The sequence below is a fragment of the Apaloderma vittatum genome, unplaced genomic scaffold (genome assembly GCF_000703405.1).
Source record: "Apaloderma vittatum isolate BGI_N311 unplaced genomic scaffold, ASM70340v1 scaffold36975, whole genome shotgun sequence".
Lineage (NCBI taxonomy): Eukaryota > Metazoa > Chordata > Aves > Trogoniformes > Trogonidae > Apaloderma > Apaloderma vittatum.
Window position 1 is genome coordinate 15,448 of NW_009719492.1, and position 8,531 is coordinate 23,978.

The following is an 8,531-nucleotide window of genomic DNA, read 5'->3' on the forward strand; positions in this document are numbered from 1 at the left end:
AAGAGTATTTTTATGCTTTTATGGAATTCTGAGGGATTAACAGCAATGCAGAAAATGGTCTGTAATATAATATTTTTTTTTCAGAAAACTTTTAATCCAAAAATCAGATTGTAAGGAATGACGATTTCTTTTCAACAGTATGCTTTACACATAGGTATGAAATAAACAGGGGGGGGGTAAGTAATATTTGCAGACTCAATAAATCGTATGGAAGAAGAGAAGCATTTAATTAGATCCAGCGTGGTTAACATTTTGGACAGTTGTCCTTTGCATTTGTGGTAGTTAGGAGCCACAGTAAAAGTGAAAAATTAATATTCATAACTTTTTAAATATTGAAAAGCAACTCTGCTTTCAATTTCTTTTTAGATCTTTTGAGACCCTGGTATTAATTATTAAAGCAGAAGGCATTCGATGTCTCTTCCACTTTCCAAAGACTAGCATAATTTTCTGCTAATTTTCTGCTAATACTGGTCTTGAGTGGCAACTGCAAAAGAATATGACTGAGTTTTATGAAGATTACTGTTTTGTGTAGAGCAACTTATTTAGCTGTTGCACCCCTTTCCCACCTCCCGCCCGAGTCAGTTGTTAATATTTTCAGATAGTTGGAACTGGCAATAAAAATTCCCCTAAGTTGTGGCTTATCATACTGCTGTTAAACCTTTCTGATGGAACACATTTTCCTTCAAAATCCCTTTCTGTTCTTCCTTTCCGTCACAGCCATTTGACAGGAAACATGTTCGCATTTGCAGAAATGACAGTGATGGGAGTTTAGAGTCAAACCATGCTTCATGCTCTATTATAAGTATAGTTCAACTACTTTTACTGTTGGCTATGCACGGTGGTCAATGCTTCTGTTTTAAAAAACATAAGTCTGACAGCATTAATACACTAGAATGAGTGTCCATAATGAGCTGGTGACCTGGTGGTACTGGGAATATCACTCTGCCATTTACCAAAGATAAAAGTATGTTCACATCTCACACTAAGAGTCAGCATAAAAAAACCCAACCCAACCAACCAACCAAAAAAACAAAAACCCCAAACCCAGATCATTATAGTCCAGCCAGTAATTTGCCTTCTCATTCAAAAAATGAAGAGCCTGATATGAAAGGAACATTGAGTGTGGCTGAAGACAAAGGATTCAACGCAGTTTGAATTAACACATGCGCCTTGTTATTTTGCCAGACCTGGCCAAATTGCTGGCCTTACATAGCTTTTGGTTAGTACTTGTTTTCTGATGACACATCACCTTGCAAACAAACCATATGCAATGTCAACTGGCTCAGAAAACAGAATTTAATATACTATGCTACAGCTGTAATTCAGAGTAGGTCCATATGCGTTTCACTAGAAGCAACAGTCATACTTTATAAATTTGATATGGCCTGGATCTTGTTATGCAAGTTTATATTTTTATGCAAGTCCTGAGTATAATATCACAGTAAAATATATTCCAACACAAAATCTGATGCATAATGAACAAGGGATATGAGTTATACTTGTTATTAATGGACCATGCGTTATTAGGGAAATGTTCTGCGTAAGCTATGGGCCTAAGCCACGGCTTTATGGCAGTTATATTCGTGTTATAATTTATGAATGACTAAAAACTGTTGCGTGGTTCACATATTAAAATACCTAGGGCAGAACAGCTAATGCCTCTTGAACCAAACTGTTGCATTAATGAGCAAACTTCCTAATCTGGATAAATACAATAGTACAAAATGTTGAGAGACTACTACTGATAGCGATGCTAAATGCTGATTTTTTTTATATATTTATGGCCAGATCAGCTCTTTAGTTTGATTAGTTGAGCTAAAAGACAAAGCAATTGCTAGCTAAAAGGAAAGGATGGAAATGAGCATCCAGAGGTGAGGGAAGGGATTAGCATAGCTGTGAACCCACATCTCTTAGTTTTGCCTGCTCTCTTGCAGATTCTTGCAAATTCTTGAGTGAGACCCTGGCCTGATTCCTGCAAGTTGTGAAGCTCCTTTTGGCTCTAGGGCTTGTCCCCTCACCTTGTTACTAGCATATACTTTTGTTTGTAATTTAACCTCTCGGTAAATGTCAAATTTGTGTGATATTTTTCATAGGATGCATCTTTCCTGCCTATTAGCAGCTTCTTTATCAACTGAGTTATCTTTATATTCAGTGGCTTGCTCCCATAACCTGCTTGGTTAGCCAGATAGAAAAGCAGAGTTGGCTGTCTGAACTTCATGGCCTGTATTCTGCTAGGGAATAACTCCTTATGGTAGCAGATCTATTGAACTCCAGGTACAACTTTTGTGTGTGACATTATGCGTCAAAGTGGGGCATCAGGGACTGCATCTACATCATTACTGTCAGAGGTGCTAGGACTTTTTCTAATTCTGAAGATATTTTTTCTTACGTTAAGGGAATTTTTGAAAAATTAGCTGGATGTCTTGCATTCCCACAACAGTTGACACAGTAGGCAATGCATCACTCTTGCCCTGTTTCTTACCTCGTGTGCTGATGTCTCGCTTTTTTCTGAGAATAACAGCTTCTATTCCTTGCAAGTTACAAAGAAAGCCCTCAAGTTGTATTCTCCACATTAAAAGTCACAGTGCTCCCCAAATCTGCAGGCAATCTGACTCAACAGATCACTTCTGAGAAGTGCCATTTTAGTGTGTTGTGGACTAATCAGCTAATCATTTAATTGGTGCTCTCATTAAGGTAATTTACGTAATTCTAGCAGGAAAGAGGTTTGTTTGCTAGGCTACAAATACACTTTTAACTGTCAATAGTGCTTAGGAGATGGGAAAGAAGAAACAGTAAAAGAAGAGCAAGCAAATTTATGCAGTGCTACACTACTGTAAATCAAACAGAACTAAGTATTGCAGGTTATAAACCAAGGAAGAAATTATTTAAAATTACCTACAAAAGCTATTAGAAAGCCATAGATCTTAGTAACGCTTGCCCTCTAATAAGGACTGTTTCCCATTGTGGGACACAGACGAGAATTGCAGCTAGACCTCATTTCGGTCATGATATGGAGAATTCTTTTGCCCACCACAGAAAAGCCACTGTGTGATGAAGGCTTTTCAGGCGTTTCCTGTTTTCAGCAGTTTCTCTTTTATTGCATGACTAGTTCTCTTACACTTTGATATCTTATGTTTATTTGTCTAAAGTTGCGTGAAAGTGTCCTTTTTATGTTGAGATCTTGTAACTGAATCAATGTTTTGCCTGCTATTCATTCTCCATCCTCATAAAGAAAATTTCTTAATTGTCCGTTCACTCTTGAGAGCATTAATGACAGTCAGATGATTTCCACTTACTCTGAGCTTATCACAGTGTCATAAGGAGCTGACTGCTTGAAGCTATTGCCTCTCTCACTGCTCAAGCATTACGCTTGTTGCTGAAGCCTGGCTACTTATGCCTGTAGTCGCTTTGTTGCCAAGTTATAATAACAGCAACACATTAACTTTCAAGGCCAGTGAGTATGATGCACATATCAATATTGTTTTAGTTATTTCACTGTTGATGAAAAAGTGATCATCAATGCTAAAGGAACAACCACAATTAAATGAGAATTTCCTATGAGTGATATTTTCTTAATTGGGTTATGAAAAGATGTCTCAGCAATTATTTCCCCCACTAACTTCTACCTCAGATTTTGATCTTTTCTGTTCAGAATTTCTACCTGATTTTATTAACTGACTTCTTTTTATAAAGGTGGATAAATTTATTCCCTATCCACACACAAGAATTACTTCTGACATTTTTATGGATGTTTGCATTTGATTTCTCATGGTAGCAATTACACTTGAATCCCTTACACCTGCTCAAGCACTGTTTGACTGTTATATCTTTGCATCCAATTACGTTTTCCAGTAACAATTAATTATTTTTTCCATTATGATCTGTAATGCAATCAGCAATTGAATAGTGCTCTTCAGAACACTTATAAGTCTCCATTAGAATTTATCTTGATCAATGGTGAAGGAATCTTACAAATTTTGAATCTCTAATTAATACATGATACACATATTATTCACATTGATGAATCATTTAATTTGCAAGTTCACTTACTGATTACAATTTCTAAAATATAGACTATATATAAAATCTGAAACAAAAGGCTCAGTCCATCTAAAGGTTTCTTCAGTTGGGTAACAGGTCACTGTATATCAGAGTTACATACCTGTATTAGAAGAAACTACCATTCAGACAATAAAGTCTGCTTCATGACTATTCTTTGAGGAAAACACCAGCATTTAATTTTGGAATTAAGTAGAGAATTGTTCTGCAAACAACTAAGGAGGGTGGACTTGCATAGGAATTTCAACGTTTTTTATTTCATGATCTAGGTAGACCTACATTTAAGGGAAAATCAGAGTGACTCAAAGCCAGAGCAGGATTCTGTGGATGCAAAACCCTTTGGTATTCATTTCAGGTCTGATTTGCCCACTTGCTTGTATGGTGGATACTTTCTTCAGATATTCCCATTTAAATTAATGGAGCTCCCGACAAAGCACTTCCCCACCCCAGACAGGCCTGGTCTACGTGACTTTGTTTTTCTCCTCCAGGTTCTCTGGTTCCTTTCAGCACCAACAGGCACCTCATGGGACCACTGTAGGAGAGCAAAGCATGATGGCTCTCTGTCCTAAATCTTGCTGGGTCCTGGTGATCTGTGACAGTTTAGTTGGTTTGGTACACAGCAAGTGAGCCACTGAGAACTGGCTGAGGAAGGTAAAGTGCCCTGCCGATCACTTTCTCATAGAGCAGGTGTACAGCAGAAAGGGAAGGTCTACAGCTGTCTCTCTGCTATCCAACCTGCTCATTTGTAAGCTTGATTGCAGTCCCAAAAGAAGCAGGATGGCATGCAGTGACGGTAAGGCCATTGCTCTGTCCTCTCATTGCAGTGGTCCATAGCATGGTCTTGTTGCAGGAAAGACAGTGACTTTTTCCATAGGAGTTGTACTGAGAATTGTCTTCAATCTACTTAATCAAGGAGTGATGCTAACAGTTAAGTTTGAAGGCATTATCTAGCTTTCAGGGACAATTATTTTCATATTTTACCATTTTGCATAAAAAAGCTTTCAAAATATAATGCCATGTTGAGGCAGTAAATAACCTGGATATCTGTCTAGCATCCTGCTCATCCCTACCAAAAAAAAAAAGAAAAAGAAAAAAGAAAAAAAGAAAGGAAATTGTTTAAATGAAAGAGCAAAAAGCTATGGAAATAGCATCTGTTGTATAGTACAGCACCACAGGGAATCAAAGAAAAGGAAAATGTGTGAAGTGACTAAGAAAATAATTACTTTAATTGTGGAATAATTGGAAGGGGGGAATTATCCAAGAAGAATACTTCAGAACATGACTCACACTATTTTCATAGCAAGTTAAAAACAAATTGCTTAGAAATTTGGTATACTATTTGTATGTTTAAATATTTGTTACAGATTTGAAAGATAAAATTTTATAAAATGTTCTTATTTCTAATCCAGACTGCCTCTTAGCTTGACCTACGTTTAAGAATTTATGTTTTTCATTTCTTTTGGCACTTCAGAAAATCTGACTACATAAAGACACATGGTTTATTGATATATTTGTTTTCAGAGTAATTCAGTAAAAAGCCCACAGTCAATTTTCTTGCAAAGCTGAGAATATGACTAATTCAGTAAAATGTTAAATTAGAGTTAAAAATAGAGATTGCACAAAGCATATTATATATACAAGCATGAAAATAAAGTTTCTCATTCATAGGAAACACCTATAACCAAAATAAGTGAGAAATACCTTCTATGAGACAGACCACTGGTGCTTTAAGGATTATTTTTAAAGCAATCACAATTGATATTTAGAAAAAATTTAAAAATGTATAATTTTTCCATCCTTCCTGCTCATGCATAAAAAAGCTTAACAGACACCTGGTTTTATGTAAATTTAGTGTTGGATGAGAGCTGTATTTTCATTTCATGGTATATTTCTCTCATTGTGAATCAGAAACTCACTCTCAGGAATTGTCATTAGTTAGATAATTAGGGAGTAACTCAAAGTTATCTTCACTCAATGCAGGAATATAGGCATATCAGTACCTGTGCTGTTTGTGAATAACTTAAAATAAGTATTTAAACGTTTTAGAAAATGTACTAGTAAAGTCTGTGGTGTTCTGATTTGAGAGCCCCGGGATAAGAGTTTTCTGGGACTCTGACATAGGTAGCAGTCACAATGCAGGAAGAGGGGCAGCTGTGCCTATGGTGAGGTGAGGATGGGTCAGGTGATGCAAATGGACCAATCACAGTATTCCTTCCCATGATGCTCAGCATCTAAGTGCCCGTAAGGAGAGCCCTGGGGTCTTTAGTGTATGCTTAGAATCACTGAATCATAGAATAGCTTAGGCTGCTGTGCTGGGAGGGGTTGTTATTGGCTGCTTGTTATCTCTTCCTCTGCTGGTTCTTTGGGACAGGTTGTCTTTCCCTGCCTGCCTGGGTGGGAGTGGTACAGCTGCTCCAAGGCTTCCTTTGGGCTGTCATCTGGGCCTGGGCACTCCTGTCTGCTGCTGAGTCCACTTTGGGACTTTTTCGGGACCTAACTGTCATCTGGACGGTGTGGGTTCTGTATTAATCATTTGTATCTTTGAATATATTTACAAATGAGTTCATATCTGTATGTAGTTCAACACCTTCATTGTTATTGTTAGTATTACGTCCTATTTGATCAAACTGTTCCAACGTGTTGTGTTTTCCAACTTCTAAGTTTCTCTCCCTGATTCTCCTGTTATCTTGTCCCCTGGGAGGGTGATGAGGGGCTCACAGAGAGCATCTGTAAGAATTTAGTGGCTGGCCCAGTCCTGAACCTTGACATATGGCAACTGATATCCTGTTGGAATCTCTGTGTAAATGGACCATTGATTTCATTTCTTTCCCCAGACAGACGCTAGTGCAGAGGTGTAGATCTCACCTAGGCATGTTTCCCTCTGATATGGGCATACATGAGGTAAGAGAAATGCAGGTTCTTTAAAATTCATTCAAAAATATTTATCTGTTTTTGTGAGATGCTCTTTCTTTTTCTATACCTTTTTCTTTCTCAAAAGATGAATACTTAGATGTGCTTTTTATTCAGAAGTTATGCCACTGGAAAAAGGAGCTCTGCTGAATTGAACTTTTTACTTATCAGGGAGCTCTTGTTGCAGTTGACTTTTAGAAAACCTTCCTCTACTTAAAGTGCCTCCCTTTGTATCCTTCTATCAGGTTACAAGAGGCTATATAACGAGGGGGAGGTTATGTAATAATGTACCACTTCAGCTAACATGTACTTCATATTCATTCTTCAGTTCTATGTATCCCTTTCATAGTCATACTTGATAGTCACCATAAATAAATTCAGGGTTAGATTGTACCTCTCAAGGTGACTTGTGCAGGATAAAGGCAGCTGATACTGTGTTTCAGTTCTTTGTAATGCATGTAGAAGGCAAGGAGAGTTTTATCAAAAGAAAAATACTTCAGTTTTGTGCCTTTTTATTTTGATAGCAGAAAATCAGACGAATGTAAAACTATTGAACTTATGCTTTTGCAAAGAAAACTTGCTGAGCAGTTGAGGGGGACTGGCTTGTTCCAAAATCAGTTTGTTTGAATTCTACTTGGTTAAGCACTTTGGGTTTAATTTTTCCTAGGACATTTCATCCTAGTGAATTTTTCCTTAGATTAGCTAAAATAACTGTTTCTTGGCATCAGGTTTTTCCAGATATTTTACAATCTTTTGACAGTGTCAAGCTTTTCCAAAGTTGATTTTTTTGAATTTCATTTGTTTGGGTTTTGGGGTTGTGGGTTTTTTTAGGTTTGGATTTTGTTGTTCTCCTAACGTGCTTCATTCTAATGAATTCCTTCTTAGTTTAGAGAGTTAATTTTTCCTTGGCTTCAATACTTAACATGGTATTTCCTTCTATAAAAGTGTGAGAGCTTACAAGTGCTTTTCCGAGTCTCTTATCTGCCCAAACCCAAGGAAGATTAGATTGAATGTACCTTTTACTTTTAAGTCATAGAATGGTCAGGAAGAAACACTTTTATTTTCAGAAACTTCTGCATGCATCAGAGAGAAGTCAATAACAGGCAAACCTCAGCTACATAGCATACCTTGCAGTTAGTTTGAAGGCGTGAAGGCATAGGTATTTATAATGTATGTAAAGCCATAATCCTTTCCTTAGGTTTTCTGAAACATTTGAGAAATTCTGCCTGGTTCCCCTATGCTGGCTCAGCCACTGGTTTGGGAAGAGGGTAAAGCAGGGGGAAGGGGGTAAAGCAGGGGCTTCTGGAGCTGCAGGAGGTTGTGAAAGGCCCATGATTCACCTGCTCTTGCAGGGCAGCTGAGGGGAGGAACCATCAGCCTTTATGCCGGCGCAGTTCAGGCTGTTTGCTGTCCCTTATTTCTTCTTTGCAAACTGACTTCAAACTGTGCAGGACAGGATGCAGGTCAGTGTGTCTCATCCTTTTGCGGCAGATGAAACATTAGTAATGAAAGTTATTCCAAAAGTTTGTGGCAGAGAATTACAGTGAGTTTCATGGAAAGAG